Raw genomic sequence first — 12,582 nt, 5'->3', positions numbered from 1 at the left:
TGATCACATGCCCCTCCTATCCACATCCATAACTGAGGATGACACGGCGGTCGGATGGTCCCGATGGACCACTTGTGGCCTGAAGACGGAGTGCATGTTGTTTGAGATATGTGCGTGAACAACGTAGTGTTGGAAAGACCAAACTCTCGAGCTTTTTATGGTTCCCGCTAGGTAGCAGTAGTGTGCACTCACTTCAGTTTTAGTGAAAACGGTGTTGGGGCAACGGAAAGCGTTTTGCGTTCTACATTTCGCCCAGGGCGGGTCAGTAATAACACTTTAGTGTGACTTTAGTACCAGGTATGACGTGGATCCTTCTACCGTGGCGTCAACAATTCCGGAGCCGGCCACGGTGGTCTCGCTGTTCTAGGCGCTACACTCTGGTTCTAGGCGCGCAGTCCGCAGCCGTGCGACTGCTACGGTCGCAGGTTCGAATCCTGCCTCGGGCATGGATGTGTGTGATGTCCTTAGGTTAGTTAGGTTTAAATAGTTCTAAGTTCTAGGGGACTAATGACCACAGCAGTTGAGTCCCATAGTGCTCAGAGCCACTTAAACCATTTTTTTGGAACAATTCCAGGTTGTATGTGTAAAGGCAAATCGCCGGGCGGACCCATTCGTACCTGTCTTGGAGCCATGCGATCGACGCCCACCAACGCCCTTTTAATAGAAGCAGGGGAGATGCCCTTGAGCATTAGGTGCCAAATGTTATCCGACAAATTATACGTTCAAGGCATGGCCATTATGGACAGTTCCATCTATCAAAGTGAAACGTCCCCTTAGAAGAATTATACACGACTGGCCTATATGAAACGTCCCCTTTGAACAATTATACAAGACTGTGCTTAAACGGACACACAATATTTTTAGCGCAACGCAATCTGACTTTCAAAAATCCCTACGAAAGAATGGCCCTGACTAACATTAACCTACACGTTTCACAAATCACTTACCTCACAAAAATCTTCGTTACTCAAGCTACTGCAATACAGCGAGCGCCACTACTGCCAGCTAAATAAAAGATTCAAACTAGTGAAGGCACTAACTACTGATAGGCATAGTTAGCAAATGAAAGATTTTAATAGAGAACAAACAATGTATTTACCTCACTAGTCATAATATATATAGCAGTTCATGACACCAATTCTTACAAATTTCAAAACTCCGCCATCTCTCTCCCCACGTCCACCACTGCTGGCAACTCACCGCCAACTGCGCAACGCTATGCGCTATTAGCATCCAGCTGCCGCTGCTCAACACTACAATGGCAGACGACAATGCAAACTAAACACAGACTGCGCACAGCACAGCCAGTGATTTTTCATACCGAGCGCTAAGCGGCGTTACCAATAAGAAAACCTAAACAGCCTACTTACATAGCCCCAATGCTCCCCACAAAAAAATTTACAAATTGTTTTGGGCCATGGCCAATACAGATTTGAAAAACTTTTTCACAATTACAATAACAAAGAAATGAAATGCACACACACTTATCGATACAATGTTGGTCAGAAGCTAAAATTCTCTCACAGTCCATAAAGACAGTCCTGATCGTTCATCATAGTAAAATTGCAGTGTTTTTTTCAAAGTCTGAGCAATAAAAGAAATTGCACTTGGAAGTAGTGGATTTCTAAGCAGTCTTGAAGAAGTACTGTTGTCCTTCCAACGAAAGACAGTGCTGACTCTTGACATGCAGACAGGTAATAGGCCACAGCAGAGTCAGTCGACATTGAAGACTATCGGTAGGTAGGTCATCACAGAGCAGACCCACTGTAGTCCTGGTAGAGATTACTATTGGTGGGCCACCAGAGGTGCAGACCCACTGCAGGCCTTGTAGAAATAATGGTATTGGTGGGTCATCAAAGGTGTAGACCCACTGTAGTCCTTGTAGAGATGGCCAGCAGCCATCTGTTTGACTGTGCAGGCGCACAATCACCATTGAAGAGTCTTGCGGATAATATAGCAAGTCCATAACCACCACTTGTGCACTCACAAAAATTGTTTTTGAAATGTCCTTACAACCAGCAATGCTGTTATCCAGTCCCTTACTGAATTATGAACACACGTGCAAACACTATCAGTCCCTACTTCTCACATATTGTCCATATACTATGACCAACAGAAACGTGTGCAGTGGAATGTAATTTACAAGTTACTTAATTTGATGAACTGGTGTCAGTTACAATTTTATAACATAAGAATGCAATAACAAAGGTATAAAATACATCTTTAAAGAACATAACAATACAGATAACATTTGCAGTAGTACAGGCTTTACAAAAGAATCGAAGTAGCAAATACATCAGTGTTACAAAAATTACGACATAAGTACATACATAAAAGATCATAATAACTTTTGAAACATCAACTTCACACATGAGCATTAGAACAAAACAGAATAAATAATGTGTAATCATCTTTACGAAGTAAATAACATGTTATTAACGCAAATTATATTTGAGGATAACAGTATTCCTCATCATAGTGAATGTAGCTTAGTATTAGAAGAGAAAAAATTCTATGAAACAGCACACAGAGACAGGAAGAAAACAAATACACAAGGGTACACAAACACATAGTGGGATAACGCAAGGAAAGGGCAGGGTTTGTTTTACTGCAGTATTTTGCAAACAAAACTTTCTTTATGTCTCGGAGATCTCCCTTCGTTCTTCATTATTTCCAAAAGTCCTATATATACCTGGTTTCTGTACTTTTCTCATATAACCTCTCAGTGCATTTCTTCAAATCCATCGCAACTCATTCTCTTATATAGGCTACCCCCTCTTAAGCTAACTTAAATCTACTGAGCTCAGATGCTTAACTAAGGGACGAGGCAATGCAGCAGCACAAAACAATTTACACAAACAGCAATGATAAAAAAATGGAAATTGGCAAAAAAAAAGGCAGCAATATTACAACTAATATAAGGCAATGCGCAGCAAACAAGAAAAATAAATCAGTAATAAAATTGGCTTAACCTAGTAATACAAAGTGACATTCAGTAGCACTATGAATGGCAAACAGCCGCAGCAAATGCTATAACTTATACCTAAACATGACAAACCCACAAGCAGAAAAAATAGCACACTAAAGACAACAATGCAGATAAGGACAATGTCTATTCACATCTTAATGTCTATGCAATTAAAGTGGTGCACCACAAAAACTAATGCTTCAACAAATTACGAAGTACTTGAAAAGAAAATTATATATACAGTTACTGTTATTAGTCGCTTCTTATTGCTCTTTCCATTCCAAGAGCTCCTTTTTCGCAGAATGTGGATCATAAAATAATTATTTAATAGATCTGTCGACAGAAAGTGTTCTCATTAGCAAATGCATTTAATTTTATAAAACCAACGCTGCAACACAGCTAGAGAACAGATATCAAATGAAATAAGCAAGTATGGACAAAGCATAAAAATATCATTCAATAGTCATGTGACATTTCATAAGTTAGTAGAATTCTCTCAACTCTCGTAGAAAGACGTTTGTTATAATCAGGTGTCAGATATAAGTATCTTTCTCAGTAATGAGCGTGTCGTATTTGCGGTGCTTTCTACAAAGGAATGTCAATAGAGAGCATAATGGCCCTTTTTTTTTTACCTGTGCCTCTGAAAGGCACACACTAATAGCTCTCTTTTGTCAGGTGGCTGTCGCGCAGCTGGGTGCCCACAACGCATTACGTGCAGGTGGTCACTTAATTGTCTTACCGAAATATTTACGACACCCGTTTCTGCTACAGTGGCAGTCTCATATAAAAATATTTTCACAGGTTGAGAGTTTGCGTTGCAAATGTGTAGAAAATAAAATCCTATAAATATAATAGTGTCCAAAAAATTTTCGCCACCATAGTGATACATTCACGCATATACACACATTTCATAACTCTTAAAGTACGATTCTTGGTTTCCAACATCCTTTTTCACAAACCAGAGTCCCTAACCACTACTCATTATTCCTTACCTTATTACACATATGTATATTCGTCGACACTTCTTCAATATGTCATCATAACAGATGCGTAGCATAACCAAATAACTCATACAGCATCAGCTTAAGCATACTTCAGCAGCATAATTCACATCGTCGTCGTAATAATAACATCATAACACCTCAGTCAACTCTCTAAATCGTCGTAGCTTCCTCCAATAATTTCAAAACCTAATAAAAATTCTCTGCTCGTGTCAAAAGTGTCAACTACCTCAAACGTACTTTAAACATCATGAGCCCATACCAAATACATCATTCAAAGCTCTCATAGCATCACAATGGTTCCGAAAAAAATATGAAGGATTCACACAGTACAGACAAAATACAATTTCATACGTATGAAATTATCCAACTGTGTAATTACGTAAACATCTGTCACTGATGTAGTAAAAAAAAGTTTGTCTCTCAGTTAAATGATCAGATAGCTGTGTAATTTATGTGTTAGAGAAATATGGTACCGATGTGTAAAGTTGTATAAGTAAATACCATATTAGCTAGGGCTCCTTGTGCTTGCCAAACACATGGTACACAAAGTAAGCATGTACCCCCCTGAGGATTAATGTGATTATATCCTCAGCTGTTACAGATTACAGCAATGGAATGAAATGTATCACCGAAAACCTTTGTATCATTGTACTTCAAATATCTTTAAAAATAAATGTTTTAAGTACAAAATTAATCACTCAAATACGTGTACTGTAGCGATAAACTGTGCGTCTTGTTGTAAGATAAATTATGTGGAAGTGTCGTATTTATCGTCCTCTGTAAGCAAAGTTCTGCTGAAGTCAATGTACTTACCTCGTAATAAAGGAAGTGAATTGCTTTGCGTATAAATATCTTAGTTATTACGCTTATTTCCGTGATGAAGACAGTACTATGCTGTAACGTATTGCTGTGCTAAGGAAAAGGCTGTCTAATTGTAGCTATACCACAAAAGTTACCACTAAAACATGTTTTACTTTCCAGAATAATTCAGAAAAACTGTGCAGATATAAAACAGATACATCGCAAAAGCACAATGTAAATTGTGTCACACATTAGTAGCATCGTGATATAATCGTGTAGCTATCAAAGAAACCAAATGCTAAGTCATCTTTAATCTCACAGAAAGTACTTCAAATAAAGAATGTCTTTTCAACTGAACCAAAATGTTGCATTAAAACCTCATTAACAGTATATGTTCTAAGTATGTAAGCCTTATAGTCGTTACGTAATCGTGCAACTAACAAGCAAGAATGTACAAATAGCAACACTGTGTCGTCTGTTCACTATAACAATGCATTCATAATTTCCGTTTTAAAATGTTCCCTAGGTTCTAGACTGTATAGTTAACTTCAAAACATTGTTGCATGTTAACAGTTTCTCAGTGTGACAAAGCATACTAGAAATGTGAAGTGAAATGTTTTATGGCAAAGACAAAGTTAAAAAGCAGATTATCTTTCAATAAACGGTTTTACATGTGAAATGTGGTGTAAACCTTTACTCTTCCTAGTACGAAGAGTTTCAACTTCAACGCAATTATCATGTGGTATACGTCGGATTCTGTAAGGTCCATTGTAAACTAGAAAGAATTTGTGACTCAAGTGTTTCTTCTTATGTGACAATGAATGAGCTTTAATGAGAACTTTCTGACCAATATATAATTTCTTTGCATTTGCTATACCGTGTAATTTTCTCCTTTTGTCTGCAGCAGAATTTATATTTTTAATAGCCAAGTCAATAATGTCTTTGTGTCGAAGTTTACTCGTATTCGGAAAAGGTACAAGCTCTCTGATTCTGTTCGGTGGTTCTTTATTCTTCAGTACAAGAACAGGTGGTAAAGCAGTGGAGTCATGAGGCATTTCATTCAGCACGTTTTGAAATAAGTGTAAATTTCTGTTCCAATGCTGATGCTTTCTGTGACAATAAAGTCTGCAAAGCTTATTGATTTCTTTCATAATCCGTTCAGACGGGTTACAATGTGGTGAGTACAATGAAATAAAAACAGATTTGATTTTATGGTTACGAAGCATGCGTGACCAAACAGCAGATCTGAATTGCGGTCCGTTATCTGAAATGACTTTACTAACGTGTCCAACTTCACGTAAGAAATTTTTAACAAAGGCGATGGATACAGACCGTCCAGTGGCTTTACAATACGGAGTGAAAGAAACAAATTTTGAAGTAAGTTCAACAGCGACTAGAACGTACGAAAATCCATTAGATGTTCTAACAAGCGGTCCCAAGAGATCAACAGCAGCAAATTCTTTTAATTTAGTAGGACCTGGTACCGGACCGCAGCGACGCACGGATGCACGCCAAGACCGTAGGATCCTACGCAGTGCCGTAGGGGACCGCACCGCCACTTCCCAGCAAATTAGGGACACTGTGCTTCTGGGGTATCGGCGAGGACCATTCGCAACCGTCTCCATGAAGCTGGGCTACGGTCCCGCACACCGTTAGGCCGTCTTCCGCTCACGCCCCAACATCGTGCAGCCCGCCTCCAGTGGTGTCGCGACAGGCGTGAATGGAGGTACGAATGGAGACGTGTCGTCTTCAGCGATGAGAGTCGCTTCTGCCTTGGTGCCAATGATGGTCGTATGCGTGTTTGGCACCGTGCAGGTGAGCGCCACAATCAGGACTGCATACGACCGAGGCACACAGGGCCAACACCCGGCATCATGGTGTGGGGAGCGATCTCCTACACTGGCCGTACACCTCTGGTGATCGTCGAGGGGACACAGAATAGTGCACGGTACATCCAAACCGTCATCGAACCCATCGTTCTACCATTCCTAGACCGGCAAGGGAACTTGCTGTTCCAACAGGACAGTGCACGTCCGCATGTATCCCGTGCCACCCAACGTGCTCTAGAAGGTGTAAGTCAACTACCCTGGCCAGCAAGACCTCCGGATCTGTCCCCCATTGAGCATGTTTGGGACTGGATGAAGCGTCGTCTCACGCGGTCTGCACGTCCAGCACGAACGCTGGTCCAACTGAGGCGCCAGGTGGAAATGGCATGGCAAGCCGTTCCACAGGACTACATCCAGCATCTCTACGATCGTCTCCATGGGAGAACAGCAGCCTGCATTGCTGCGAAACGTGGATATACACTGTACTAGTGCCGACATTGTGCATGCTCTGTTGCCTTTGTCTATGTGCCTGTGGTTCTGTCAGTGTGATCATGTGATGTATCTGACCACAGGAATGTGTCAATAAAGTTTCCCCTTCCTGGGACAATGAATTCGCGGTGTTCTTATTTCAATTTCCAGGAGTGTAGTTGTGAAAACACACTTGACCTCTTAGCAACAAATAATCCTGAGTTAAAAACGAGCATCAAAACCCATTCAGGGATTAATGAACACGGGGTAACGAGATTGAATATCGTAATCCCCAAATGCTCCAAAAATAAGCGAAAATTGTGCCTATTCAAAAAGATGAAAATTCACTTGACGCCTTCCTGAGAGACAATCTCCACTCATTCCAAATTAATAATATAAGTTTAGACCAGATGTGGCTTAAATTCAAAGAAATAGTATCGGCAGAAATTGAGAGATTTATACCAAATAAATTAACAAATGACGGAGCTGATCCTCCTTAGTACACAAAATGGGTTACAATACTGTTGCAGAAACAACGAGACAAGCATATCAAATTTAAACAGACGCAAAAACCCCAAAATTGGCGGTCTTTTACAGAAGCTCGAAATTTATCGCGGACTTGAATGCGAGATGCTTATAACAGTTTCCACAGAGAAACTTTGTCTCTAAGCCTGGCAGAAAACCCAAAGAGATTCTGGTTGTATGTGAAGTACGTTAGCGGCAAGAAACAGTCAATGCCTTTTTTGCACGATAGCAATGGAGATACTTTCGAAGCCAGTGTTGCCAAAGCAGAGTTGCTAAACACAGCTTTCCGAAATACCTTCGCAAAGAAGACGAAGTAAATATTACAGAATGCGAATCGAGAACATCTGCCAACATGAGTAACGTAGAAGTAAAAATCCCCGGAGTAGTGAAGCAACTTAAATGACTTAATAAAAGCAAGTCTTCTGGTCCAGACTGTATACTAATTAGGTTCCTTTCCGAGTATCCTGATGTATTGGCTCTATACTTAACTATCATATACAACCGTTCGTTCGGCGAAAGATCCCTACTCAAAGACTGGAAAGTTACTCAGGTCAAACCAATATGCAAGAAAGGTAGTAGCAGTAATTCACTAACTTCAAGCACATATCGTTGACGTCGATATGCAGCAGCATTTTGGAACATACATTGTGTTCGAACATTATGAATTACCTAGAAGAAAACGGTCTATTGACACACAGTAAACATGGGTTACAAAACACCTTTCCTGTGAAACACAACTAGCTCTTTATTCACGTGAAGTGTTAAGTGCTATTAGCAAGGGATTTAAGATCGATTCCATATTTCTGGGTTTCCGGAAGGCTTTTCACATTGTACCAAACAAGCGTCTTGTAGTGAAATTGCGTGCTTATGAAATATGGTCTCAGTTATGTGACTGGAGTTGTGATTTCCTGTCAGAGAGATCACAATTGGTAGTAATAGACGGAAAGTCATCGACTAAAACAGAAGTGATTTCCGACGTTCCCCAAGGTAATGTTATAGGCCCTTTGCTATTGCTTATCTATATAAACGATTTGGGCGACAATCTGAGGAGGCCTCTTAGGTTTTTTGTTGATGACGCTGTCGTTTATCGACTAATAAAGTAATCAGATGAAAAACTAATTGCAAAATAGTTTAGAAAAGATATCTGAATGGTGCTAAAATTGGCAGTAGGCCCTAAATAACGAAAAGTGTGAGGTCATCCACACGAGTGCTAAAATGAATTCGTTAAACTTCGGTTACACTCTAAATCAGTCTAATCTAAAAGCCGTAAATTCAACTAAATACCTAGGTATTACAATTACGAAAAACTTAAATTGGAAGGAACACATAGAAAATGTTGTGGGAAGACTGCGTTTTATTGGCAGGACACTAACAGATTACTAAGGAGGATGCCTACACTACGCTTGTCCGTCCTCTTTTAGAATACCGCTCCGCGGTGTGGGATCCTTACCAGATAGGACAGACGGAGTACATCGAAAAAGTTCAAAGAAGGGCAGCACGTTTTGTATTATCGCAAAATATGTGAGAGAATGTCACAGAAATGATACAGGATTTGGGCTGGACATCATTAAAAGAAAGGCGTTTTTCGATGCGACGGAATCTTCTCGCGAAATTCCAATCACCAACTTTCTCCTTTCAATGAGAAAATATTTTGTTGACACCGACCTCCATAGGGAGAAACGATTACCACGATAAAATAAGAGAAATCAGAGCTCGTACGGAAAGATATAGGTGTTCGTTCTTTCCGCGCGCTATACGAGATCGGAGTAATACAGAATTGTGAAGGTGGTTCGATGAACCCTCTGCCAGGTACTTAAATGTGATTTGCAGAGTATCCATGTAGATATAGATGTAGAAAGTAACGAAATATTTTCGATCTGGTAGCTTTGAATTGCTAGCTGTCCTGTGCCATAATCTAACGTGAGTTTTGGCAACGTAGCGAAGAAAAGTAGGTCCTGTTTGTTCTAAAGAAGAGTGCAATCAGATTATTGTGTTAAGCTGATAATGGAAGACCTTGGAACAGAGCCTTCGAGGACGTAGCAGTCATTACTATTACAATTGTTTTACTCACCAATATAATATCGGGTTCATAACAAGAGTGATTTAGAGGCGAATTGTAGAATTCACTACCACCGTACTACAAGTAATATCTTCCTGATATAGTTTGAATCCCAGTCTAGAGTTCAGAACGGAATTTCTGGTGCAAAAGTTGCTGGTAGATTTAAACCAGGGAACTGAAAACCGCGACTTAGAAACAAACTTAACTGTAGCTCATTGCCCACTTATGTAACTTATAGTAATATTCTGTGTCTCAAGAAAAATGTGAAAATATGATCTGTAACTTGTCAGACTCGAATTTTACTTTCTTTTACAAAATCTTCCTTCAGATTAGCGTAAATAGCACACATGTGTTGGGTACTGTTTCACTCAATCCTTTTTCCAAACTGCAGGAGCAAATTCTCGTTATACGAGTGTTTCTCCTCATTATACTAGGAGTTACGAACGTCAAAAGATAATTATTCGTCTCTAAATACTTCCTTAAATAATGACGTCAGTCGCAGAGTTTTCCCTGCAACTCGTGAAGTAAATTTATGCGCGAGAGCTGCCTTTGCCTAAGCAACCATTGTGTAGGCCATTTCAACCTGTCTTTCTGTTTCTGATGTTTCTTGCAATAGAAGTTGCAAATGCAGACCGTAATAGAATTTCCTACGTTTCTGAACAAATGAAATAAACTGAACTTACAGTACGAAAGTGTAGTCGTTTGCCTCTGAAATTTCTTCTCGCACCGACAGATGACTGGCGAGCAGTAGATTGGAACTTGTCTCGTGTGAACGTACCACATCTTCAGAGATGTTCGCATGCACTCGTAGTCACATTCGCGCACATATCTGCGGCGACAGATCGTTGTGTGTGGACGGGCCTTTGCGCCAACGGGTTAGTCGCTTATATCTCAAACATAATTAATTTAAACTTTCCCGTGAGGGTAATGGGAGAAAAAAGACTTTTGTAAATATTATGCAAAAATTATTTACATTTAGAATTCGATCTAAATTTAATACTTACAAACACAGTTGTTTAACACTAAGACGGACACACAAACGTAACGATTTACTCAGTTTAGTCAAACGTCATTTTGCATTTTGTGGAAGGCTAAGGAGTTATTAACACTGAAGGAGGATTTTAGCCCAAACTGTCTCATGGTGCGCACGAAATTTGGCTTACGTGGCTTTCGTAGGACAGTTTAATGCGGCTTATCGGCAACAAATTGGACCACAAGTGTCCCTCATATCAATTTGTTAGTCTCGACTTCCCTTGCACCATTGTGGTCTGTTGCAAACATCGTTTATACCCTGCGTATTATGGTAAAGGCAACAGAAAACTGCAGCACTCCACACACTGGAAACATCACTCACAAATGTCGCATGAAAATGCGAACAATGTGAATCATTTTCTGAAAAGCATCGTGCCAGAAGTAAACAAACGAAAATCGTGTCCGGTGGTGCAAAAACGTGAATTAAAAGTAAATCACTGGTTTTATTTTCACAGGCTTTCATAAACCATATAAATCGATAAAAATAAGGTGTGCTTATGTGTATCTTTAGTCGATGTTTACAGCTCCGGTAAACCGATAAAAACGGAAACGTCACAGGATGACTTCGTTGTTCGTCTGTATGTCTGTCTCTTTGTTTTTTTTTCTGAAGGAGGGTGGACGTTTCAAGTGGAAATTTATGTCAGATATTACGGTCTTCGGTCTCCTGGCGATGTAAAAAACTGAAGCATCCAAGTCAATGTAATGCAAAGATACGGCCACTTACGTCACATATTTCGATATTCGCAGACTCAGTCATCAAAACCTAGATGGTACTTTCCTTGAACTAGAATCATGAAATTTGACAAGGAGATGGGTTTCACAGTGTAAGTTAAGGGAAAAAAATCTGAAAATTATTAACTTGTAATTGCTGTTCAGTCCAGAGGCTGGTTTGATGGAGCTCTCCATATTACCCTATGCTGTGCAAGCCTCTTCATCTCCGAATAACTACTGCAAGCTACATCCTTCTGAATCTGCATAGTGTATTGATCTGTTGCTCTCCATTCTTGGAATATATAATTGAGTTTTTACGGAACCCTCCGCGGAGTTCTACTCTACAGAATTTGCTTTGACATTAATACAGTTACTACATTCGTTTTGTAAATAAAAAATATCTTTCCCTTGCTGCACTGGATTTTACTTGTTCCAGACATGCTTTCACCTTTTATTTTAAGATACCTTCAATGGAACATAGAATAATACAGTTGTGTTTTGATATGCGCTATTTGTAGGTTATAAAATACTTCACGTGGCGCTGCTATTGTTCTCCAACATTTGTCCAGCATACCGTCTCATAACTTCCCTTTGACCATTCCGTGCAGGTCTAAATGAAGAGACGTTGTCTTTAAGTAGCATTCTGTGTGAAGACAGTTCTGTTTGACGGTGACATCGCCATTCGTTCCGTTCCCTTCCGCTAACATCGAGTGCGAGTCAGTCTCTGTACGGTGGCGCCTTAAATCTGACGTATAGGCCGCCCGCAGAGCGTCTGTGTGTTGCAGTCTCCGGCCGTTTGGATGACCCCTGTGGAGCTGAGTCCCTTGTGCGACTTAAACGTGGCACAATAATTGTGACCGCACCAAAGTGTTAGTCACTACTTTAAGTGAAGGAGGTACCTTCTATCTCCGCCATGTTAAATTGTTCGGTTTAAATATAACTTTTCTCAGGATGTATTAACAGTAGAACACGGAAATTTTTTCAGGTACATTCACACACCTTGGTAACAATCTGGCATTTTTTAAGAATGATGTATTAAAACTGCAATATGGATTTTTTTAATAATGACCATTTTCTGGTCAAATTTTTAAAATAAGCAACGGCAGAGTGTTCCTTGTAATACAGCTGTTGTTGTTGTTGTGGTCTTCAGTCCCGAGACTGGTTTGATGCAGCTCTCCATGCTACCCT

This window comes from Schistocerca gregaria, chromosome 9 (genome assembly GCF_023897955.1).
Source record: "Schistocerca gregaria isolate iqSchGreg1 chromosome 9, iqSchGreg1.2, whole genome shotgun sequence".
NCBI lineage: Eukaryota > Metazoa > Arthropoda > Insecta > Orthoptera > Acrididae > Schistocerca > Schistocerca gregaria.
This window is presented reverse-complemented; position numbering follows the sequence as displayed.